The 26383-nt window shown below is 52.0% G+C and overlaps 1 pseudogene; it reads right to left on the bottom strand.

Moving 5' to 3' along the window:
• Positions 1-15201: 15201 nt before the first annotated feature.
• On the bottom strand, positions 15202-21071 carry LOC146764521 (uncharacterized; annotated as a pseudogene).
• Positions 21072-26383: the final 5312 nt, after the last annotated feature.

Below are 26383 nucleotides of genomic sequence, written 5' to 3'. Positions count from 1 at the left end.
CTGGGGGCTTCTGTGCCAGAGGAAGCCAAACCCACGTGCACTGGGCCTGTGTTCCTGCCTGCAGGGGCTGTTGGCAGGAGCACCTGGAGCAACTGTTGACAGCGCTTGCTCTCTGTCAGAAGCTCTTACTCCATGCTGAAATTATTTTTTCATTGAAGTTACTGCCTTCAGCACAAAAACACCTTAGCGGCAAAGGCACAGAAAAATCTGGCAAGGAAGAATCCTCAATTCAGGAAAGCTTTACATACCATTGCTCAACTCAAGTAGTTCCAAAACACTGCAAACTTCCCAAAATATTTTGGATGGCCTGAGGAGGTGAAGATTTGGAATTTTGCTTCCCATCTCAAAGCAGCAACTCATTTGCCTTAACCTCATCCATTGAGGGTCACTTTACCGAACATAACACTACACAAAAAAGGGCAAAACCAAGGATCATTCTTTGGTTTGCAAATGGTTTTCTATGAAGGGATGATAATATCCTAGGTCTCTTAAGGATTAAAAGCTCTCAAGAAATGAAAGTCCACAGAGTGGTACAAAAGTAGCTCAAACAAATGAGTAGATGGCAAAAGGGTTAATCCTCCCTCTGCTGCAGATATCTAAATGCCCAGTAAAGTACAGCTCTCCCGTCTTGTTCCCTGCAGGAGAATCAGGACCATGAAAAGGAAAAGTCACAAATATTCTTTCTGCCCTCTGTAACCATAGCTGTGCCAAAGCACAGATGCTGCCTTCAAAGTGACTCTAATTCCAGCCTAGAGCTCTCACCTCCCAGACAACTCCTCCCCCAACACCCCACTAACACCAACCCCCCCAAACTCCTGCACAGAAGCCCTCAACACCCAGTCAGGGGCCCCAGCTGTCCCCATCCCTCTGCAGAGCTTTCCCACCCTCCAGCAGATGCCCTGGTTCCCTGCACATGCCGTGGGATGGCACTCGGGAGGATCTGCTCCAAGGCCTTCCCCTGGAGCAAGCTCAGGCTGCCAGGCCTATGGATCCTGGATCATCCTTCCCACCGAGCCTTCCTGTGCACGGCTGTTCCATCTGCACCTCAGGGCTCAGCTCAGACTTCTCCACTAAACCAGGAGTGCTGGTAAAGGATGGAGAGCAGCCTGGCAAGCTCTTTCTCCAGCTCCCTCTTTACTCTTGGGGAGGTAGAACATTCCACAGGAAAGCAACTGATGCCACAAGGAGAGGGGTGGCCTCAAGCACCTTTGGCAATGAAACAAAGCCTTTGTTTGACATAAGTAAGCCAAAGCAATTCCCAAAAGTAAACAGGTAATTAGCACAGCCATACATAAGTACTCAGCACCAGTTAGCATAAGAAAAACCTGGCAGGCCTAACTTGACCTGAGAGTGACTTGACAAAAAGCTTTAGACAGTGTACCAGAAGAACTAAGGGCAAGTGTGGAGTCAGCCCTGTGCAGGGAAGCCATGAGGAAGACTTTGTGCTGCTTTAGGGCATCGAGACCGCTCCTGGCCAGTGCCTGGACATCAGCTTCAAGGATAGGAATCTGACCCAATGTATATCCAACCCCCTGCCTATCGAATCGCCTCAGCAGTGTAATGATGGACGGTACGTTTGGTACAGGTCCTGCATCAACCCACTGAAATTTATACGTGGCGGGGGAATATTTGAGTGGGGTGCAGACCCCCGCCCTCCCGCCAGGTCAATAAAAGAGCTTTTGGTGGACAGTGCATTTGCCTGCCAATTTCTTTGAATGAGGGAGACCCCTCAGGACTGCTATATCCTGAGGGAACACCATTGGCCTTGACCTGTAGGCAGCTGCACAAGCTTAAAATCTGCTGCCTCAGCTTCCAGGACCTCTCTTGGCCAGCATCCTGACATGGATGCAGAACTGCTGTGAGGCACTGCCAGGACCCAGCAGGACAGGACTGCCTGTGTCATGTCCACATAGCACCCCTCACACAGCCAGGGCCATCCCGAAACCAGACAAATACTCAGGTGTCAGCAGAGGGGAGCAAGGAGCACTGGGCTCCTCTCAGGGTATCTCAGCTGGGGTCGCTCCACAACACGCCCCCATTTTGAGGCCTGCTGATGCCCAGCTGCCAGAAAGGCCTACCTTGTTCTCTCCAAGATGCACAGGGAGAGCCAAGGAGCAGGACACCTTGGGAAGCAATCCTTCCAAGCCTTTTCTGTGGCCAGACACACACCAAGATCAGGCAAGACTCTCCACGCTGCCTGGCCCACACAGCCCAGCTCTGTGCTGGCCCTGGGCCACAGCAGCTTCCACCAAGCAAGGGCAAATGCATGTAGCCAAGAGTTGAAACACAGCAGACAGGGACGATGTGAAAGATGTGTGTGTAAAGGCCTGTTAATTCACAGCTCTCAGAGAGAGCTTTGGGGCTTGCAGCTGGACAGAGATGCTGCTGCTCACACCTCTGTCCAAAGCGGGGGATCACACCTTGCTGCAGGTGCTTGGGTCGGTCTCCGCAGGTCGAGGCGGATGATAAACCTGCTCTTCACAGCCTTCTCACTTGCCCTGCCCCTCTGCCAAGCTCAACATGCCTCAAGGACTGAAAGGACCCCAGAGAGCCAAAGGGGGACCCTTGCACCTGCATCACTGGGAGCTCCCTGGGAAGCACTGTCCTTGAGAAGCAAGCCCCTTTCCTCCAAAGGCATTTCCCCAAATGTGTAGCTTTCCTGGGGAACACCAACACACTCTTAAGAAAAGCTGGCGAGGCTGAACGATTTCCAGTCCTCTCAGGACAGGCGCTCCAGCTGTAGCCCATATTCCCCCAAGTGTGTTTCCAGGTGGAGGCTCAGAGGTGCAGCCCCAGGCCCTCTACAAGCACAAGCTGCCCACTGCCTCTTCACCTGCCTCAACTCCAGCCTGTGGTCACGGCAGCAAAACCAGGCTGTTCCCAGCCAGAGCCCAGAGCCCTGTTCCTGCAGGATGCTCTTGCCAGCACCTTCCAGGACTCTCCGCTGTGTACGCAGCGCTTTTCATGCCCACTCTCAACAGGCCTTGGAAGGCAGAGCACAACCTGGCTGGCTCTGCCACCAGCACATCCCAAAGACAGGCAGAGGAAGAAGCAGCAGGTGTTGTTTTGCAGCCATACCCAGGAGAAACTGGAAGGTGCCCTCCCTCTGGTCTCACTTGGTTGGCTTTCTGACTGGCTCTGAGGCTGGGGCTGCCATTCCTTGGTTCTGGGGACCAGAACCACACCTGGGATCCCAGCACTGCCTGACAGCGCTCCAGGCTCTGGCACAGTCTGAGTTTCGGGCACCGTGCTGCTGCTTCATTTGCTCTTAGGCACACCCAAAGCTCTCGGTTAAGCCCAGATGGTCTCTGGTTCTGCCCTCTCCAGGGATTGCAGCTCCCTGCCCAGGCATTGCAGCTCGCCCGGCCAGCCCCTGCTGACTGCCCACTGCCCTCATTCACACTCAAGGAGGTCTGAGATGAAATCAGAGCACCCAGACAAGGATAAGAAAGGAGGGCCCTCCCCACCCACAGGGGAGCCAATGAATCATCAACAAGTCCCTGACGTACAAAAGTCTCCGTAATCTGCACAAAGACATTGTACGTCAGGGACGTGAGGCTTATACAACCTGGTTACTGCGGGTCTGGGACCTTATGGGAACAGGCATGCACCTGGATGGTGGTGAGGCAAGAAATTTGGGACCCTTGACCCAGGAGCCAGGTATGAATCAGATTTTTGTAAGAGAGCCAGGCTCCCTTTTCCTCTGGGAGCAGCTTTTAATGAGTGTCAGAGAGAGGTTTGTCCACAAGGAGAGAATGCAGGAGCACCACCATAGAATGAGCTGGAAGACCCTTGAGGAAGGGATCCAACAGCTGAGAAAAGTGGCAGCATTGGAGGTACTCTTTGGGAGGGATGGACAGCATGATAATGACCCTGGCAAGATCAGGTGCACAGGGCAAATGCTGTGGAGTCTGGCAAATCTAGGGCCATGTCAATGCACCACCTTCATTGCAACGATTACTGCTGATACCAACCGAGAGACAGTGGGTTCTGCTGCCAACAAGTTTAGAAATTGTGAGAGTATGGTCAATGGCCTGATGCAGGCTCATGGCTCTGCTGTGATCAAGGAACTCAAAGAGGAGTTTAAAGAGGAGATGAGGAAGATTGGAGATTGATTGCATTATTGTGCCTTGAATTAAGTGACTCCACCACTGAGCGCTGCTGTGGCGGACATGCTGGAACTCCAGCACAAGCTGGAGTCCAAGGCAGCAAAGTGGTACACCACTATTAACATTGCTAAGGCGTTTTTCTACATTCCTCTGGCAGCAGAATGCAGGCCTCAGTTTGCTTTCACCTGGAGGGGCGTGCAGTGCACCTGGAAACGACTGCCCCAGGGGTGGAAGCACAGCCCCACCATCTGCCATGGACTGATCCAGGCTGCACTGGAAAATGGTGAAGCTCCAAAACACCTGCAGTACATCGATGACATCATTGTGTGGGGGAACACAGCAATGGAAGTATTTGAGAAAGAACAGCGCATCATCCAGATTCTGCTGGAAGTCAGCTTCGCCATCAAGAAGAGCAAAGTCAAGGGACCTGCCCAAGAGATCCAGTTCCTGGGAGCAAAGTTGCAAGACGGACAGCGTCACATTCCCACTGAGGTCACAAATAAGATCACTGCAATGTCATCACCAAGCAGCAAGTAGGAAACACAAGCTTTCCTATGCACCATTGGCTTTTGGAGAATGCACATCCCCGAGTACAACCAGATTGTGAGCCTTCTTTACCTGGTCACCCACAAGAAGAACAATTTTCACTGGGGCGCTGTGCAGCTGCAAGCCTTTGCCCAGATCAAGCAGGAGATCGCTCATGCTGTAGCCCTTGGCCCACTCAGGACAGGACCAGAGGTGAAGAATGTGCTCTACTCTGCAGCCAGGAGCAATGGTTTGTCCTGGAGCCTTTGGCAGAAGGTGTCTGGGGAGACTCGAGGCTGACCACTGGGATTCTGCAGCCGAAGTTACAGACGGTCTGAAGCCAACTACACTCCTACAGAGAAGGAAATCTTGGCTGCCCATGAAAGAGTTCAAGCCACCTTGGAGGTGATTGTCATGGAAACACAGCTCCTCCTGGCACCCCGATTGCTGGTGCTGGGGTGGATGTTTAAAGGAAAAGTTTCCTCTGCCACCATGCCACTGACACCACATGGAACAAAAGGATTGTTCTGCTGTCCTTCATAAGAGTAAATGTTGTTCTGTTCTCCTGTCCTTGTCACAGTGCTCACCCTGCATGAGATGTGTCTGCAAGCCCTTGTCTAGGTTCGACAAGACAGGAATCTGCGAAGGAGGGCTAAAGCCTCCTGTGCAATGGAGAAGATAAACCCCCCCCCCCTCCGAATTACTAGGAGTTTTAAATCAAAAGGCTCTCAGGCAAAGATATGGGAATGGGAGTAACAATTCTTTACTAGGAGAAAAACTAGACAACAATTTAAAAAGGCAAATGCAATCGGTACAAACAAAACCAGTGAAAAAAAAAAAGTCCAGAACCTGAGGAACCTGCCAGTAGCAGTCCTGCTGGGCGATTGCTCCCCTTGCAGTGGTTGATGAACTGCAGCTGCAGTGGTGATCTTTTGAAGGGTATAGTTTTCCTCTGAAGATCTGGTGGCAGTGGGGCCGGTCTTCCTCTGCACCGGGGTTGCCTCCGAGCTCCGCCGCCGCCACCTCCCCGGCTGTTTCGCTGCGAGATCCCGCGAAAAAAAGAGAGCGCTGCTTCTCTGGGAATCCCGCGAAGAGAGAGAGCGAGCTGCTTCTCTCGGAGTGCCGCCCAGAGAGCTGCCTCGTCTCCCCAAAAAGCTACCCCTTTAAACAATAATAGAGTGCTTGGCTTCCCCCTCTGGGTGGGACCCCTCACGGTGTTACATTTACCAGCCCGGCAGTGAGTCAGTCAATAGTGTATAAACAAACCATTGCCTCTACGGGGCAAACCATTGTCTTTGGGAGAGATAACAAAACCTGCCCAACAGGTTTGCCTTCAACAGATGGCAAATAGAATACAAGCTTATCTTACAACCCAGGACAGCCCTCCAACCTGTTGGCTTGGGGAGGGCAAGTGTTCCTGAGGAAACAGGGATGGGGCAGCTGGGCTGGACTGACCCAAGGGATGCTCCATTCCATGTGACACCATGATCAGCAATCAACTGAGAGAACTGGGTGACAAAGGGGGTAGAGGATTAATTTCTGTTTGAAGATATTTTTCTTTCAAAGCAGCACCTACACATACAGAATCTTATCCTGCCACAAGGTTGTCAGACATTTTCTGCTGGTAGGCAATTTCCTGTGGATTTGCTTTTCTTCTGTTAGTGTGTCTTGCTGTGCTTTTTTTCAGTTGGGTTTGGAGGGTTTTTTTGGTCGGCTTTGTTTTTTTCCCTGTTGAACTGCCTTTCTTCCCATGTATACATTTTTCTCCCTTTCCTTGTGGCTTGCTTGGCACCTGATGGCAAGACAAGTTTACCCAACTCAGTCATCTTGCCCAGTTATGTTTAGCAGTCACCATTAACTAGATGAGTTCAGTCACAGACTCCCTGCCATTTGGCAGCATCCACAAAGAATTGAAAGTGCATTTCATGTCCTTGTAGAGATAATAGAAATAATCCACAGTGGTGGTCAAGGGCTGGTCACTGAGGGATGTCACCAGGGCCTGGCTGCCAAGAGGACTCTGTACCATGGATGACATTTGACCCTCATTGTTCAGCCACATTCCCACCCACCCCATGTTCCACTCCTTCAGCCCAGCTCTCTCCAGTCTGGCTCTGAGGAGACCACAGCAGACCCTGTCACAGGCCTGCTGAAGCCTGGGCACACAACATCCCCTTCTCTTCCCTCCCACGTGGGTTCTGCAGTCCCTGCCTTGTCCTGCCAGTGCCTGGAATGGCTGCAGGAGGATTTGCCACATTCCCTTCCCTGCTGAGCCTGACCAGTCCGTGACTCTCCCAGTGCCCCTCCCTGCCCAGACTGGTTCCATGGCTGCCCTTCCCAAGGGCCCAGGACCCTCTGGGATGGCTCTGGCCTTTCCAGGGGGTTTGAGAGAGGTCCCACAGTGACACTGCCCAGCCTTCTCAACAGGCCTGACACCAAAGGCCTTTTCCACATCCCTCAGTCCCAGATCAGTGCCCAGAACACAGCACAGCCTATCCAGGTCCTCAGGGTGGTTCAGAAGGGAGGCAGCAGGGTTTTCTCCCCACACACCCTCACTCCATCCAATGTCTCTCTGTGCAGTCCATGGCTGCCCTGAGCATTTTGTCCTGGAGCCTCCCTGCCCAGGATGTTTGTCTCTATGCTGTCCTAACCACAGCCCAGCAAAGAATTCAGGTGGTTTCCCCGAAGACATTACTCTCAGAGTAATATGGCCTCAAGGTACTGTTTGTGCCACTGGAATTGTGCCACCCCGAAGTGCTGCTGATGGTGTGTGTGCTCACTCAGGTTCATCTCCCCACACACACAGGATGCACTGCTGAAATCTCCCCAGTACAGAGCAAACATGGCCTGCTGGCCTGGTCACTTGGTGTCCCTCCATGCAGGGACAAACAACCTCCTGCAGGTGGGGGAGAGGCCAGTGCTGGCAGTGGTGGTTGCAGGGGCTGGTGTGGGACAATTGTCGTGGGGCACCTTCCCAGGCTGTCCCCAGAACAAAGACACAGCCCAGGCCCTGCTCTGCTCCTCCATCAGGGCCATGCCAGGAGCTCTGGCTGTGCCAGGACACTGCTGTGTGCCCTCCCTGCACACTCCCCCTCTGCCCAGGCACTGGGCTTTGCTGTGCCAGGGCATTCCTGGAGCACATTGCTGACAGCATCTCTGGAGGAGAGCAAAGCCTTCCTGCCCTGCCCTCAGGAGATGCCCTTGGCTGATGGAGCTGCTGTGCTGGAGCCCAGCTGTGTCCCAGCAGTGCCCACGGCCTGTCCCTGCCTGTGGTCACAGCACGGACACGCAGCAGGACAGTGACCAAGCTGCCAGAGCACTGCGGCCTCACAGCCACAGCAGGGCTGGCAAGGAGAGGGTGGAGTGGGAAGGGCAGCTCCAAAAGGACCGATCCCTGCTGCTCCCTGGCAGTGCTGCTCTGCTGGAGCTCTCTTCCCCTTCTCCCCTCTAACTTCATGCAGGCCTCAGAGCTGGGATCCCAGATAAAACAGGCACTGCAGGGTACTTTATTTTGTTCAAATGTAGCAATAGCACAAACCTGGTTAACAGAGCTTATGGGTCATATTCAAGAGGCAGACAGTGAATTAGATGGTGGGGGTTAAAAAAATGTTATTGAGGATACTTTTATGAGCTAAAAACCCACTGAACATTACCCAAGGATCTGGGCAGGCCTGTTGGGCATGTCATGAGTTCCATTCCAAAAGTTTGGCAGAAGAAAACAGGCAATAGGTAGCTTCAGAGAAGCAGACAGTCATCATTTTCCTCAGGGCATCCTTGAGCTCCTGGTTCCTCAGGCTGTAGATGAGAGGGTTCAGGGCTGGGGGCACCACCGAGTACAGAACTGACACTGCCAGATCCAGGGATGGGAAGGAGAGGGAGTGGGGCTTCAGGTAGGCAAAGGCTGCAGTGCAGAGAAACAGGGAGACCACGGCCAGGTGAGGGAGGCAGGTGAGAAAGGCTTTGTGCCGTCCCTGCTCAGAGGGGATCCTTAGCACAGCCCTAAAGATCTGCACATAGGAGAAAACCATGAACACAAAACAGGCAAATGACAAAAAGGCACTAACAGCAAGGAGCTCAAGTTCCCTGAGTTTAGAGTGTGAGCAGGAGAGTTTGAGGACCTGTGGGTTTCACAGAAGAACTGGCCCAGGGCATTGCCCTGGCACAGGGGCATGGAAAATGTATTGGCCGTGAGCAGCAGAGCATTGAGAATGGCACTGGCCCAGGCAGCTGCTGCTATGTGGGCACAAGCTCTGCTGCCCAGGAGGGTCCCGTAGTGCAGGGGTTTGCAGATGGACATGTAGCTCTTGTATCACATGAAAGTGAGAAGGGAAACCTCTGCTGAAATGAAAAAGACAAACAGAAGCAGCTGTGCAGCACACCCTGAGTAGGAGATGTCCCTGGTGTCCCAGAGGGAATTGTGCATGGCTTAGGGGACAATGGTGCAGATGGAGCCCAGGTCGCTGGGGGCCAGGTTGAGCAGGAAGAAGAACATGGGCGTGTGCAGGTGGTGGCCGCAGGCTCCGGCGCTGATGGTGAGGCCGTTGCCCAGGAGGGCAGCCAGGGAGATGCTCAGGAAGAGGCAGAAGTGCAGGAGCTGCAGCTGCCGCATGTCTGCCAGTGCCAGCAGGAGGAAGGGGATGATGGAGCTGCTATTGGACATTTCTGCCTCAGGAAATTATTGTCTCCTGAGGAGAAAACTACAGCACTGAGTCAGGCCACACTTCCGTGAGCAAAATCTATTGCATATCTCATAGCAATGGAACATTTAGGGTCTCTCCTTTTAAGAACACTTCTCTACATTCCCCTCACCTGGGCTCTTGGTTTTGCAGGAATTCAGAGCAGGGCTCAGGAGGATTCCTTCTTCTTGAGCAGTGAGAGGTAACTGAGAATGCTGGGTGATCTCCAATTAAATGAACTTGGAAACACCAAAAATCTTTTCAGCTCTGCTGTTTGCATTTTGCCCATCTGAAGAACTGAGGTGAGGGAATTCCTTGTATTTGTTCACCCAGCTGCAGCTGACACAGTCAGGAGTGGTTGTGGCTTTTTGAAATCCCTGACATTTCTAATTAACTGCAGGTGAAATCGTGTGGGTCTGAGAGGCACAGGGATGGTCTCTCAGTGCAGGGACAATGGAGCAGCTCTGGCCATCAGGGCTGTTCTCAGCTGCCCTTGGCTGGCAGCTTCGAGCTACAGGAGAGGCACGCAGAGGAGTTCCCCTAGAGAGAACCAGGGCAGTGCTGAGAGCAGAGGCTCTGGGGTGAGACAGCACATGGACAGAGCCCTCGCCTTCCCTCAGGGTGCCTCACTGGGATCTCAGCTGTCTCCTGCCAGGCTGCTGGACAGAGGGATCACTGCAGCTGCCCAGGTGCAGGTGCCCAGCAGCATTTCCCTGGCCCTAACACTGAGCTGTCTCCTCCATGAGGATCCCACGCAGCCCAGAGGCACCACGGGAGAGCTGTGCCCTTCTGGAGGGCACCTGCAGCCCTGCAGGACACCCAGGGAATCAGCTGAAGGGCCCCTGAGGGCACCTGGGCACTCTGCTCCCACAGACACATGTCCACAGCAGGGTCCCAAGGCTCCCTGCCTGGACGGGCACCTGCCACCTCCAGACCCTGGCACTGCCTCAGAAAACCCAATGGTGGCAATGGGGACAACACAGGCATCTGGGCATGGCAGTGAAATGTCACAATGCTCCTGCCAGGGGAAGAGGGACAGAGAGACTGATGGAAACCGAGGCCTTGTCCTTCCCTGCCTGGGCTCTGGCTGCTGCAGGGGCCCTGCACAGCCGAGCCCGTGTGGGATGAGGGCAGGGGCTCTGCTTGGGATGGGAAAGGAGCCTGGGCAGGAGCTGCTGGGGGAAGGTGTCTGAGCCACAGGGACAGTAGGGAGGTGGCACATCTCCCTGCCCGGCATTTGTGGCAGCAGCTCCCTGTCCCTCCCTGCCCGTGTCTCTGCTGAGGGGGCTGTTCCTGCCAGCAGCGTCTCCCTGTGCCCAGCTCCACTCCCTGCCAGCGCTCACTGAGCCCATCCCCACCCCACGGCCCCGGGGCAGCTCTGCCTGTGCAGGGACCTGTCCTGTGCCTCTGAGGGAGCAGCAGGGAAGCCCCACTCTGGAGCTTGTTCTGCTCCACGCCAGGACATCCAGGAGAGCCACCCTGACAGGTCCTGTCAGTGCTGGCATTGTCAGAGACACTTCCAGGAACTCACCTGCATTGCTCTGCAGCCAGAGACTCAGCGTGTCCAGGGGCTGTGCAGATTTCTCCCCTGATGGGGTCTCTCCTGTCCTGCCACCCCAGGCTGCCTTTGACCTCTTTGGCACTGCTGCTGCCTGCCCTCGCTGCCTGCAGGCACTGCCCTGTCTGCCTGATGGCCACGTCCTCTGCCCCAGAGGAACTGGGAGAGCCCTTGCAAAAGATCATGGAAAGTGGGGCACGGGCCAGCCTTTGGAGAAGCCTCCAGGAATGGAAGTGGAATTTTCCTAGAGGCAGAGAATGATTCATTCAAACGCTGTGAAGATTTCTCCCCTAGCGAGAGCTCAGACCCTTCCAGCCCAGGCTGCCTCTCTTCTCTCTGTGCCTCTGTGCTGTGCTCGGGCTGGCTGCAGGCAGTGCCCCAGCCCTGCTGGGCTGTGCCCAGGAGCTGCTCCTGGCCAGAGCTGTCTCTCTGCAGCGCTGCCCTGGCCAGGAGCTGCCTCTGTGCCAGGAGCCCGGCCCAGCTCAGCAGCACAGACACAGCATCAGGACTTCTCCTGTGGGTTGGCTGCTGAGTCCCTGGCCATCAGTCCCTGAAAGGGAGTGGCAGAAATCTCTCAAGAATTCAAAGTTACAATCAAACTCCAAAGTTTCCTGAAGTTTTAATGGGTCCCACTGAGGGACAGGACTGAGAAAGTGTCCCCAGGTTCCAATCAGAGCAGAGCACTGGAGGCACTGATGTCAGCTGGGGACAGGCAAGGCAAAGGTGTCTATGATGCTGAGCAAATCTGGATGTGTTTCAGGAATGCAAAGGGCCCAAGCCTGAGCCCCAGCCCCTGGCAAGGCAGATCCTGTCCCTCCCTCATTGCTCAGGGCTCTTCCCGGGATGGGCACTGGGTTGTGGGGATGTGCAATGCCAAGGGCAGGACCATGGGGCGGCCCCTGCCAGGCTGCTGAGCAGGAACAAGGAGGCACTGAGGCCCCAGGGCTGCAAGGGTCACTTGTCCCCTCGTGGCCTCAGGCCCAGGGCCAGCAGCCACGGCCAAAGGGCTGCACAGGTTGGCTCTGTCAGGGCCTTGCAGCTGCTGCACATCCCTGTGCCCTCTGCAGCCCAGGCTGTCCCACGGTGTCCCTGTCCTGCGCCTCTGTCCCTGCAGGCTGTTGTCACCCCCGGCTGCCCCAGCTCGCTGGCCCTTCCTTTGCTGGCAGCTCTGCCTCCTGCTGCCCCTGCCTGGCCACACAAAGCCTTGGGCTGATACCCAAAGGGTTAATTCCATTTTTACCCTGCCTGTGAACTTCCAGCACAGGAACAAGGCATGCAGGGGCTGCTTTCCCAGCAGGGATGGCTGGAAGAGAAGAAGAAGACATCTGGCCATCTGGCTCAAGGGTGCAGTGACAGAGAAAACAAGGACTGAATCTGGGAACTTGGGGTGGGTTTAATGGAAATGGGTAAATCGTAATTGGCATTTAGGAACTGTATGGAAGCAACACACTGGTAAAATTACATGTCCGCATCAGATCAGGAGTTATCCCTCACTAGGCCTCAGGCCTGAATAAATTATACCCTCTGAAAAGCAAATTAGTGTTAAGGAGACTCATTCTGATATTTCCGTGATTTGGTGACAGTGGGGCCTCACAGAACCCAGAACTCAGCTGCGACACTGCCAAACTCATGGAACAAAGGGTCCATGGTGACACAGCAGAACCCCATGGAACCAAAATCCATTTTGGCACATTGGGGCCACATTGAACCAGTGGTCCATTGTGATAGTGCAGATCCAAGGAGATCATTTTGACACTGAGAAACCTCTGGGAACCAAGGGGCCATTGTGACAGAGCAAGGCCTCGTGGAACCAAGGGTCCCTTGTTAAACTGTGTGGCCTCATGGAACCATGAGCCATTGTGACACAGCGTGGCCACATGGAGCCAAGGGGCCACTGTGACACTGCAGATCCAGGGAGACCATTGTGACTGAGGAACCTCATGGAACCAAGAGTCCATTGTTCCACTGTGGGGCTCTGTGGAACCAAGGGGAGCACAGTGACATTGCGTGGCCTCATGTAACAATGGAGACTATCCTGACACTTTGGGACACACTGGAACCAAGGGACCATTAGAGCATGGCAGGCCCTCATGGAATCAAGGGGACTACAGTGAACATGGTGGGTGTCCATGGGATGAAGGGTCCATTCTGACTCCATGGGACAAAGGATGCCATTGTGACACTATGAGGCATCATGGAACCAAAGGTCCCTTGTGACGCAGCAGGGCCTCATGGAACCATGGAGGCCATTTTGACACTTTGAGGCCTGTGAAACCAAAGGGCCATTGTGGCACTTCAGGGCCTCTTGGAGCCAAAGGGACCATAGTGACACTGTGGGGCTCAGTGAAACCAATGGTCTCTAGGGACACTGCAGGGCCTTATGGCATCATGGAGACCACTGTGACACTTTGGGCCTCATGGAACCAAGGGGCCATTGTGACACTACAAGGCCTCATGGAAGCAAGGGGCCATTGTGACACCATGGGGGCATGGCAGGCCAAGGGGCACTTGTCACACTGTGTGGCACCATGGAACCAAGGAGTCTATTGTGACACTCCAGGGCCTCATGGAACTAAGGATCCATGGAACAGTGCAGGACTGCATGGAACCAAAGGTCCACTGGGACATTGTGGGTCCCATTGGAAGCCTGGAGGCCATCGTGACACCTTGAGGCCTTGTTGAATCAAGGGGCTCTGCAGGGCCTCATGGAACCAAGGAGACCCTTCTGACATTGTGACTCCCCATGGAACCAAGGGTCCATTGTGATACTGCGGCACCAAGGAGATCCCTGTGACATTGCAAGGCCTGATGGAAGCAAGGGACCATTGTGACACTATGGAGCCCCATGGAAACAAGAGGCCAGTGTGACACATCTGGGCCTCATGGAACCAAGGATCCAATATGACACCACCATTGTGACACTGCAGGGCCCCGTGGAAACAAGGGGCCGGTGTGACATTGCAGTGCCCCATGGAAATGAGGCCAGTATGACAAAGCTGCCAGGACAGACAGACAGGCATGGCCTTGGCCTCTGGTGGCTGCAGTTCATCAGCCTCCGAAACACTGGGGCTCCTTGGTTTTCTTCCTGGGGATAGCATTGTGACATGGTGGGGACCCTATGGATCCAAGGGACCACTGTGACACTGCAGGGCCTCGTGGCACCAAGGACATCACTGTGGCACTGCTGGGCCACATGGTTCCAAGGGGCCAGTGAGAAGCAGCAGGGCTTGGTGGATCCAAGAGTCCATCGCAGGTATTTAAGGGTCTCGTGGAACCAAAGGGCTGTTGTGATCCTGTGGGGCATTGTGGATCCATGGAGAGCATTGTGGCATTGCAAGGCCCCATGGAATCATGGAGACCATTGTGACACTTTGGGCCCCATGGAACCAAAAAACCATTGTGACCCTGCAGGGCCTCTTGGAAGCGCAGGGCCGTTGGGACATTGAGAAGCAAGGAGAACATTGTGACATTACAGGGCCTGGTGGAACCAAGGGAACATGGAATGGGTCTGGCCGGTTGGGCCTCCCAGGGACCACCTGACAGGTCCAGCTGATCTTGGAATGCCTAGGGCTGCCTCTCATCCGTCTCTGGAGACCTGGAGCCCTGTGACTTCCTTCCTACTAAAATGAACCATCCATCTTTCCAGGTGTCCATGGCCAAAATTGATACTCCTCCTGAAAAGTTGCTTATATGCAAGGGTTCTCCCAGACAAAAGTTGCCAGGACAGAGAGCTCTGGCTGGCCTTGGCCTCTGGTGGTCACCTCTTATCTCAAGGAAGCCCTGAAGAAAGAATTTGAACAGGTTTGACTACTGAGACATCAGTGAGTCTCTCTTCCTCTGAAAAACTCAGATGCTCTTCTGATCATATGTGTCTTTTCTTTCTCATTGTGTGTTATGCATGAAATATTATTTTCAGCTAAAAAATAGTATTCTTCTTACTTTACCAGGGTTTTCAGACACAAAACAGCTTGTCTACATATGGATCCAGGTCACCTGTACAAGCAAACACAATGAAGAATGCAGCAGGAATGATTTGTCTCTGCTCCCATCTGTCACCTCTCTGGAGCTGGAGGTGCAGCCCCAGCACTTGGGAGGGCTCAAGGGCTCACCAGCTCAGCTCCCACACAGAGAACTTGCCGACCATCTTCTGCTGTCCTTGGCCCCTGCCCGCTCAGCCAGGCTGCGATGGACACTGATGGTTCCTGTGCCAGGCTCTCCCAGCCCAGCCCAGCTCCCTGCCAGCTCTGCCAGCTGCCTTGAGCTCTGGGCAGCACCAAGGGCCTCTCCCCAGCACAGCCCAGCTGGCTCTGGCCCCACAGCTCTGCTCAGCCCAGGCTGCTCTGGGCACTGCCCCACGGCCTCAGCCCCTGCCAAGGGCACAGCAGCAGCTGCAGCTCAGCCAGGACTCAGCCCCACCATGGGGGAAGGGGCCTGGCCAAGGCCAAAGGAGCTCCCTGGCTGTCCTGCTCCCCTCTGCCTGAGGTGCTGAGAGCTCTGCAGCCCCTCCTGCCATCCCATCTGCCCAGGCCAGCACAAGAGCCCCGGCCCTGGGGCCCTCCAGAGCTGCTCCTGCTCCAGGCCCAGGGCCCATCCCAGAGCTGGGGCAGCCCCAAAGCTGTGCCCATTTCTGCTCATTCCTGCTCTGATGGGGATGGATCCTCAGCACCTTGGAGGTTGGTGATGAACTTTACTACTCCAGAGGCCTCTTCTTTCTTGAGCTCTTCAGTGTAGAAATTCAGTGATAAAGGCTCATTCATATTTCTTCCAAACACCCAAACAAAACAAGCCCATGGAAATAATTCAAGTCTTCAATTCTTCAGTGGTTAATTAGACAGATTGCACAAGTGTATTCAAAGTCAACCAACTATATTGAAAACAGTGCAGAGGGAATTGTTTTGTCCTGTTTACTTTTCCTATTTATACATTGATATCATCAAACCCCAGTTGATATGGATCCCCAGCATCTCCTAATCCATTTTTACTAGGTATGAAAATCAAGATCCCTTTTTCCTGACAATCTGAAGAGGGTCCCACAGAGAGCCATCTGGAGTAATGACACCCAAACCAATATGGCTTGATGTCATCCTCCTTTATTGTCTAATTTTTTCATGTTTTATGCCTTTATCACCTTACATAATACAATAGCAAATTAACATTCGTTGGTTAACGTAATCAATGTAATCATATTATGTTAATCAATGAATATTTATTTGCTATTGTCACTTATTGATTGGCTTTTATTCTACAAGCATCTAATCAGGTTATAGTACGTGACAGTTTTCATATACTACTCAGCACCCAGCATTGGCTATTGTGTTTGTGCAAGGCCTATTGTCTTTCCAAGGATGTCCTAAGTACTTTAAAGTAACTAAAGTAACTCTGTAATATGCAGGCCAGGCTTGTCCAGCTCCTGCAAAGGAACAGCATCAAGGATAGCATGTCCTTGTTCCACGAGAAACTCCTCAACACCTTGTGGATCCAAGGATCCTTTGTGATCCTCCAGATCCTCATGGAACCAAGGGTGCATTGAGGCACAGCCGGGCCTTGTTGCAAGCAAAGAAACCTCTGTAAAATGCAGGGTAACTCACAGAACCAAGGAATCCATTGTTAGAGGATAAAACCTATGGAACCAAGGGTCCATGTTGACAAAGTGGGGCCTCATGGAAACAAGGGGTCACTGCGACACTGTGGGACTGCATGGTAGGAATTGTCCATTATGACAATGTGGATCCACAGAGACCATGGTGACACGAAGGAACCTCATGGATCCAAAGGGCCATTGTGATGCTGAAGAACTTCATGGAACCCAGGGTCCATTATGACACAGTGGGCCAGCATTGGAAGAGAGGAACCATTGCTGACAGTAGAGAAACTCATGGAACCAAGGGACATGGACTCATGGGACCATTGTGACACAGCAGGGCCACATGGAACCAAGGAGACCAGTGACATTTAGGAAGCTCATGGAACCAAGGGTCCATTTTGACACTGCAGAAACAAGGAGACCATGGCTGACACTATGGAAGCTCATGGAACCAAGCAGCCATTGTGACACTGCAAGGTGTCGTTGAACCGGGAAGACCATTGTGACCCTAGAAAACCTGATGGCACTAAGGGCTTATTGTGACACAGCAGGGTCCCATGGAACCAGTTGTCCATTGTGACAATGCAGATCCGAGGAGACCATGGTGACACTACGGAAGCTCATGGAACCATGGGTCCATTGTGACAAAGCAAGGCCTCATGGAACCAAGGAGATCATTGTGACATCATGGAATCTCATGGAACCAAGGATCCATTATTAGAATCCAGAGCCACGGAGACCATTGTGACACCATAGAACCTAGTGGACCCAAGTAGATCACTGTGACATCATGGAATCTCATGGAACCAGGGTTCCATTGTTACAGTCCAGAACCAAGGTGACCATTGTGACATCGTGGAAACTCATGGAACCAAGGGTCAATAGTTACAGTCCGTAACCAAGGAGACCATTGTGGCATTGCGGAACCTTGTGGAACCAAGGGTCCATTGTTACAGTCCAGAACCACAGAGACCATTGTGATATCATGGAACCTCGTGGAACCGAGGGTCCATTGTTGCAGTCTGGAACCAAGGAGATCATTGTGGCATCATGGAATCTCATGGAACCAAGGATCCATTGTTACAGACTGGAACCAAGGAGACCATTGTGACATCATGGAACCTTGTGGAACCAAGGGTCTCCAGAATCAGGGACACTACTGTGACTGCACAGAACCTCACAGAACCAAGATTCCATTGCTATGCAGTGGGGCTTCATGGAACCAAGGAACCACTGTGACACAGCAGGGCCGCATGGAACCAATGGTCCATAGAGATATTGCGTATCCAAGGAAACCATGGTGATGCTGTGGAACCTCACGGAATCAGGGGGCCATAGTGACACAGCAGAATCCCTTGGAATCATGGCAACCATGTTACGCTATGGAACCTCATGGAAACAAGAGGCCATTATGTCATTGTGTGGTCTCATTGAAACAAAGGACATGGCTGATGGGACAGAGGCTCCTGGAAACTATGGGACATTGTGTCACTGCAGGGCCTCATGGAACCAAGGAGACCACTGTGACACTGAGAACCTTCTGGAACCAGGCAGCCATTTTCACCCTAAAGAACCAAGGAGACCATTTCTGACAGCACAAACCTCATGGAACTGAGGGGCTGTTGGTATACAGCTGTCAGAACCCCGGCCTGGTTCAGGGGTTCCATGTGGTGGTAAAGTCTCTCCTCCAACCCGTGCTTTTAAAGAAAACTCTGCAGCCTCTTGTTGTTTGGTCTCAAGGCAGTTTATTGCAAGCTATCTGAAAGATTGTCTTCTCTGGCTACTGCGGTTTGGTCAGCAGCTCAGGCAGAGGCACACACACCTCTGACACCCTCTCTGACCGCTGTCTTCTTCTTCTCTCTCCGCCGCCCAGGGCTCCTGCTATCATTCCCCAATACCTACTACCTATATTAAATGGTGCTTTTCTACTTTAAGACAATCCATAGCTGCCAACATAATCAAGAACATGGAGGTGAGGAAGAAGAAAGAGGAGGAACAGGACTGGCCTACATTCCTCCATCTAAAAACATCTGACCCCCCATGTACAAAGTAAAAACCCCACTGTACAGGTGTTAAAACCCCCTTGTACAATACTAAAAATTCTTCCCTCTGCTTGGTAACTACTTCTACTATAATATCTAAACTTTTGTGACTGCTTGTTCCACCTTCAAAGTTGCTAACTCATTCCATGGCTCAAACTCAAAATCACAGCTGTTTGCAGCTGCCTGCTAAGGTCTCAAATGCCTCCGACCAGGGCCTGGAACCTCCAAAAACTTCTGAGGGACATTTTGAATTCCAACATCTTTCCTTCCTGTTTGAACCAGAAACACCTGTTTGGTCACTTTGTTCATGGCCCTACGAATACACAGAAAATGCATGGCAGAACAAGCAGAAGAACTAGAAGCCCTATAAAAATATAAGATGCTATTTTCAAAAGCTCCCTTCGCAATGGTGAGAGATTAAAGAAGTTAATGAAATCATCCCACCAGGATCCTGTAACTTCTTTCAATTTTCTGATGCTGCTTTGTATTTTCTTTATATTTTCATGGATAGATTTTGAGTAATCAGACAAGTTCATGCAGCACATCCCCTCAAATTCTTCACACCCATGCCCATGTGACAGCAACAAATAATCAATTGCCGCCCTGTTCTGAAGTGTTGCTTGTCTTGCACTGCTGATATCTGTTAACATGTCGCTCAGTGCAGATGAAATGGCTCGAGTGTGTTTACTCCACCAACATGCCATGTGGTCCAATTGTGTCAAGGCCACCCCTGATGCTGTTTGTGGTGAGAAAATTGCTACTGCAATTCTCCGAGCCTTGTCCCAGGTATAAACTTCATCATCACAATTGGGACTATATTGTTCAAGGGATCTTTTTTCCCTGTGTGTCTGCTCCCTTAAAATTTCTAAATCAGGTGTTATCAATGAGAGTTCCCCAATGCTGCATGGGCCACCCTTGATTTTTGCAGGGATAGCAGGCCAAAATCTGTCCCCACAGAATAAAAACACTCCATTTGGTAAAAAGCTGGATGCTGGAGGGATGGTTTGCTCATCATTTTGGTGTAATTACACCAGGATGATGCATTTCTATAAAAGAGTTGGTTTGGAGTGACATCTATTATGTGGTTATCTGTTTCTGCCACTCCCAATGGGTTAAATTTAATACAGAATTTCATTTTTGTTGACCCAAAAATGTCCAATTCCGGAGGTTCAAAGTGAGCCACAGGAAGGTACTGTGTCCAAACAGGCTATCCTTCCACAGGATCCAAAAAAGATTTCAGAACCTTTGGAGGGATGCTTTTTGGGATTGGCCATTCCTCTGATAGTAAAATGGTTTTAAAATCATAGGGAGCAAGGGTTAAAAGGAAAAATAAGCTTAGTAGGCCCTGGAAAAACAAACACTCTAAGCACATGGAGAACTCGTACTTGCAAGAACTGCACCGTGTAGCTAGTACATGATAATTGATATAAGTGTTAGATGTGATGATTGTTTAGTAATTAAATATAATTGCTGTTTAAATATTAGAATGATCATGAGAAACTCTGATCAGTGACATTAGAAAGATCACAACCAACTTACGTCAATGCATACAATAGAACAATGTAAGTTTAATAATAAATATGTAAGTTGTGTAACGATAGAATATAAAATACGTTCAGCTCGAAAGCCGTGTCGGAGTCAGATTTGGGTCTGTACCCCTGATTCCCCTGACTCTCAACAAAAGCAGCTGCAGATAATCATATCCCGGGATTATTTGTTTTTCCGAACGCTAACGATGGTTGCCATGGAAACGGACCATAGCAACAGGGGCTGCTGATGGTTGCCATGGAAACTGACCATAGCAACAGAGGCAGGGGATGGTTGCCATGGAAACTGACCATAGCAACTGAGGCTGGGGATGGTTGCCACGGAAAAGGACCATAGATCCAAGGGGTGGTGATGGTTCCCATGGAAACTGAGCATAGCAACAGGGGCTGGTGATGGTTGCCATGGGAACTGACCATAGAAACAGGGGGCATGAGATGGTCGCCATGGAAACTGACAATAGCAACAGTGTCTTCCGATGGTTGCCATGGAAACTGACCATAGGAACAGGAGGCTTGCCATGGTTGCCATGAAAACTGATCGTAGCAACAGCAGCTGGGGAGGTTGCCATGGAAAAAGTACCATAGCAATAGGGGCTAATGATGGTTGCTATGCAAACTGACCATACCAACATGGGTGGGTGACGGTTGCCATGGAAATTGACCATAGAAACATGGGATTTTGGATGGTTGCCATGGATATTGACCATAGGAGCAATGTCTCTCGACGGTTGCCATGGAAACTGACCACAGGAACAGCAGCTGGTGATGGTTGCCATAGAAACTGATCATAGCAACAGGGGGTTTGTGATGGCCGCCATGGATACTGACCAGAGGAAAAGGGGCTGGTGATGATTGCCATGGAAACTGACCATAGCAAATGGGTCTGGTGATGGTTGCCATGGAAACTGACCATAGCAAATGGGTCTGGTGATGGTTGCCATGGAAACTGACCATAGGAACAGCGGCTGGTGATGGTTGCCATGGGAACTGACCATAGGAACAGCGGCTGGTGATGGTTGCTATGGAAAAAAACCATAGCAACAGGGTCTTCTAATGGTTGACAAGGTAAAGGGCCATAGATCCAAGGGGTGGTGATGGTTGCCATAGAAACTGACCATAGCAACAGGGGTTGAGGATGGTTGCCATGGAAACTGACCATAGCAAATGGGTCTGGTGATGGTTGCCATGGAAACTGACCATAGGAACAGAGGCTAGTGATGATCGCCATGGGAACTGACCTTAGCAACATGGGCTGGTGATGGTTGCCATGGAAACTGACCATAGCAACAGGAGCTCGTGATGCTTGCCATGAAAATGGACAATAGCAACTGGTGGTGGTGATGGTTGCCATGGATACTGACCATAGTAAAAAAGAGTGGTGATGGTTGCCATGGAAACTGACCATAGAAACATGGGCAGGAGATGCTTGCAATGGAAAAGGACCATGGCAACAAGGGGATTGGGATGGTTGCCATGGATACTGACCACAGGAACCGGGGCTGGTGATGGTTGGCATGGAAACTGATCATAGCAACAGCGGCTGGTGATGTTCATTATGAGAACTGACCATAACCACAGCAGCTGGGGATCGTTATCATGGATACTGACCAGAGGAACAGGGGCTGGAGGTGGTTGCCATGGAAAAAATCCATAGCAACAAGGGAATTGGGATGGTTGCCATGGAAACTGACTATAAAACAGGGCCACGGGATGGTTGCCAGGGAAACTGACCATAGCAACAGGGGGCTTGTGATGGTCCCCATGAGAACTGACGATAGCAACTGGGGCTGTTGATGGTTGCCATGGAAACTGATCATAGCAAATGGGTCTGGTGATGGTTGCCATGGAAACTGACCATAGCAAATGGGTCTGGTGATGTTTGCCATGGGAACTGACCATAGGAACAGCGGCTGTTGATGGTTGCTATGGAAACTTACCATAGGAACAGTTCCTGTTGATGGTTGCCATGGAAACTAACCATAGCAGCAAGGGAATTGGGATGGTTGCCATGGAAACTGACCATAAAACAGGGCCACGGGATGGTTGCTATGGAAACTTACCATAGCAACAGGGGCTAGACATGGTTGCCATGGGAAAAAACCATAGCAACAGTGTCTTGTAATGGTTGACATGGAAAAGGACCATAGATCCAAGGGGTGATGATGGTTGCCGTAGAAACTGACCATAGCAACAGGGGTTCAGGATGGTTGCCATGGAAACTGACCATAGGAACAGGGGCTCGTGATGTTTGCCATGGAAACTGACCATAGCAACAGGAGCTTGGGATCGTTGCCATGGATACTGACCAAAGAAACAAGCGCTGGTGTTGGTTGCCAGGGAAACTGACCATAGCAACAGGGGCTGGGGATGGTTTCCATGGAAACTGACCATAGAAACATGGGTGGGAGGTGGTTGCCAGTGAAACTGACCATAGCAACAGGGGCAGGTGATGGTTGCTATGGAAACTGACCATAGGAACAGGGGCTGGATTTGGTTGCCATGGAAAAAAATCCATAGCAACAAGGGAATTGGGATGGTTACCATGGATACTGACCAAAGAAACAAGCGCTGGTGTTGGTTGTCAGGGAAACTGACGATAGCAACAGGGGGCTTGTGATGGTCCGCATAAGAACTGACCATAGCAACTGGGAGATTGTGATGGCCGCCATGGATACTGACCATAGCAAAAGGGGCTGGTGATGATTGCCATGGAAACTGACCATAGCAAATGAGTCTGGTGATGGTTGCCATGGAAGCTGACCATAGCAAATGGGTCTGGTGATGGTTGCCATGGAAACTGACCATAACAACAGGCATTGGTGTTGGTTGCCATGGATACTAACCATGCCAACAGGGGCTGGTTATGGTTTCCATGAAAACTGACCATAGCAAATGGGGTCTTGGGATGGTTTCCATGGAAACTGATCATAGCAACAGAGGCTGGTGATGGTTGGCTTGGAATCTGATCATAGCAACAGCGGCTGGTGATGTTCACTATGAGAACTGACCATAGAACCGGGGCTGGGGATGGTTGCCATGGTAACTGACCATAGCAACAAGGGCTGGTGATGGTTGCTATGGAAACTGACCATAGTAACAGTGGCCTGGAAATGGTTTCCATGGAAACTGACCACAGCAACCGGGGCTTGTGATGGTTGCCATGGAAAAAAGCCATAGCAACAAGGGAATTGGGATGGTTATCATGGATACTGACCATAGCAACTGGGGCTGGGGATGGTTGCCATGGTAACTGACCATAGTAAATATGTCTGGTGATGGTTGCCATGGATACTGACCATAGCAACTGGAGCTGGGGTGGTTGCCATGGAAACTCACCATAGCAAAAGGCATCTTGGGACGATTGCCATGGATACTGATCATAGCAACAGGGGCTCGTGATGGCTGCCATGGAAAAAAGCCATAGCAACAGGGGAATTTGCATGTTGCCATGGATACTGACCACAGAAACAGGCGATGGTGTTGGTTGCCATGGAAAACTGACCACAGCAACAGGGGGCTTGTGATGGTAATCATGAGAACTGACCATAGCAACAGAGGCTAGTGATGGTTGCCATGGAAACTGACCATAGCAACAGGGGGCTTGTGATCTTTGCCATGGAAACTGACCATAGCACCCGGGGTTTGTGATGGTTGCCATGGAAACTGACCATAGCAACAGAGGCTGGTGATGGTTGCATGGATCATAGCAATGGGTCTTGATGAGGTTTGCTAGGGTAATCCAGGGAATCCCTATTGCTGCTCTGGCAGGTCTGGGATCCTGGTAGGGGGTCAGGAACCCCCCATACAGATCCCCGAGAGACACTCTCTCCGATCTCTGTCCATGGAAAAGACTTTTCAATCTTACAGGTTGAATTAGAAGATCTGAGTGTTTGAGATAAGTAATAATTAGTGTGGCATGGGTGCAAAAGTAGAATTTAAGTATTCTAGATAAGCAGTTCAAAGGAGGCAAGATGGAAGATATTGGGTGTGTCTTGTCCTTTTTCTTCTTCATGCTTTCCATGTTTCACTGTAGTGTTGGCATTTTTCTATTGCTTTAGGCTGGGGACACACTGTTCAACGTAGGTGATAGGTATTGGCACGTTATTGTAAAAATAGCACACATAGTTTCTGGTATATAATGTTTGTAACATCCCACTGAGTTGCTGAGCCCCACACGCTGCCCTGCAGGACAGTCCTGCGGAACGGCAGCAGAACATGTTAGACATAAACAAGAATAAACAACCTTGAAAACCAGCACAGATTAATTATGGCTTCTTCTTTGGCAGCGAGGCTGAGAGGGGTCTGCCAAGCAGAGCTGAGCCCCCAGGGCACAGGGAAGCAGCTGCTGGCAGGGACAGCTCCAGGCAGCAGAGCCCTGGGCAGGCAGTGGGGGAAACTCCCTCCAAGCTGTGCTGAGATGTTTAAAGTCCTCTCCAACCCAACCATTCCATGTTTGGTTTTTTTTTTTACAGATCCGCATGCGAAGGCACCACAAATGTCCAACAGCAGCTCCATCAGCCCCTTCCTCCTGCTGGCACTGGCAGACACGTGGCAGCTGCAGCTCCTGCACTTCTGCCTGTTCCTGGGCATCTCCCTGGCTGCCCTCCTGGGCAACGGCCTCATCATCAGCTCCGTAGCCTGTGGCCACCACCTGCACATGCCCATGTTCTTCTTCCTGCTCAACCTGGCCCTCAGGGACCTGGGCTCCATCCGCACCACTGTCCCCAAAGCCATGCACAATTCCCTCTTGGACACCAGAGACATCTCCTACACAGGATGTGCTGCACAGCTCTTTTTTTTTTGTCTTTTTCATCTCAGCACAGCTTTCCCTCCTGACCATCATGTGTTACGACCGCTACGTGTCCATCTGCAAACCCCTGCACTACGGGACCCTCCTGGGCAGCAGAGCTTGTGCCCACATGGCAGCAGCTGCCTGGGCCAGTGCCTTTCTCAATGCTCTCATGCACACAGCCAATACATTTTCCATGCCCCTGTGCCGTGGCTATGCCCTGGGCCAGTTCTTCTGTGAAATCCCACACATCCTAAAACTCTCCTGCTCACAGTGCCTGTTTAGCATTTGGCTGTTTTGTGTTCATTGTTTTTTCAAATGTGCAGATCTTTAGGGCCCTGCTGAGGATCCCCTGTGAGCAGGGACGGCTCAAAGCCTTTTCCACCTGCCTCCCTCACCTGGCCATGGGCTCCCTGTTTGTCAGCACTGCCGCATTTGCCTACCAGAAGCCCCACTCCATCTCCTCCCCATCCCTGGATCTGGCCCTGTCAGTTCTGTATTCGGTGGTGCCTCCAGCCCTGAACCCCCTCATCTACAGCCGGAGGAACCAGGAGCTCAAGGCTGCAGTGAGGAGACTGATGACCGGATGTTTCAGGAACACTAAACTGCTGGTCAATTTCTGCAAATCACTTGTAATAAAAGAAATCTTTGATACTTCTTGGTTTCATTTGGAAGGATCTTTTTCTTTGTAGCACTCATTTAATATTATTCTCAAAGAAATGCCATTTTTGGTGCCAATTCTCATTCTGAATCTTTCCACCTTCACTGTGCCCACAGACTGTGTCAATGAGGGGCTGCACTCACAGTGGCTTTAAAAGAACTAAAGGATGTCCCAGCACAGTTTTCTGCAGAGATGCTCTTTTGTTGCCTTCTCTGGAGCTGTAGCAGCAATGTCTGTGTGCAGAGCTGGGGCAGATCAGGGCTGGCACAGCAGCTGTGCCCAGGAGCAGCAGCACTTGGTGGTGCCAGTGCTGTTCCATGGCCCTGCCCCGCTGCCCTGGTGGCCCTGGTGTTGCTGCAGGGCCTGAGTGCTCTCGGGGCCGGGCACAGTCCTGGGGGTGGCAGTGCCGGGGCTGCAGCAGGGACAGGCCATGGGCACTGCTGGGGCAGTGCTGACGCCTCAGGCCAGGGCCTGGGGGCTCCAGGCTCCTTGCCCAGGCTCTCTCAAGAACACGGCCAGGCCAATGCTCAGCACAGAAAACTCCCGTGAGCAGCCCCAGGCTGGCTGTGGGCAAGCTGGGGACAAACAGCATGGCTGGTGCTCTGCTAGGGCCCTGGGGGAGACGGGAAGGAGCAGCAGAGCAGGGGCTGATCCATCCCCAGTGTGCTGCACAGCCCAGGGCAGCGTCCCAGAGCGTCCTCATGGAGCTGCCAACAACATTCCTCCTCTGCAGCCCTGGCCTCTCCCCCAGCTCACAGAGGTGCCACATCCTTGCAGGCACAGACACGGCAGCACTGGCTCAGCAGCCCCTGTTTGCATTGCACACAGCAGGCGGGAGCACCCCCATGCTGGTGCTGTGGGGACATGAACCTGAGGCAGCACAAATGCCATCAGC

Source organism: Lonchura striata, chromosome 33 (genome assembly GCF_050655825.1).
Source record: "Lonchura striata isolate lonStrDom1 chromosome 33, ASM5065582v1, whole genome shotgun sequence".
Classification (NCBI taxonomy): Eukaryota; Metazoa; Chordata; class Aves; order Passeriformes; family Estrildidae; genus Lonchura; species Lonchura striata.
This window is presented reverse-complemented; position numbering and strand designations above follow the sequence as displayed.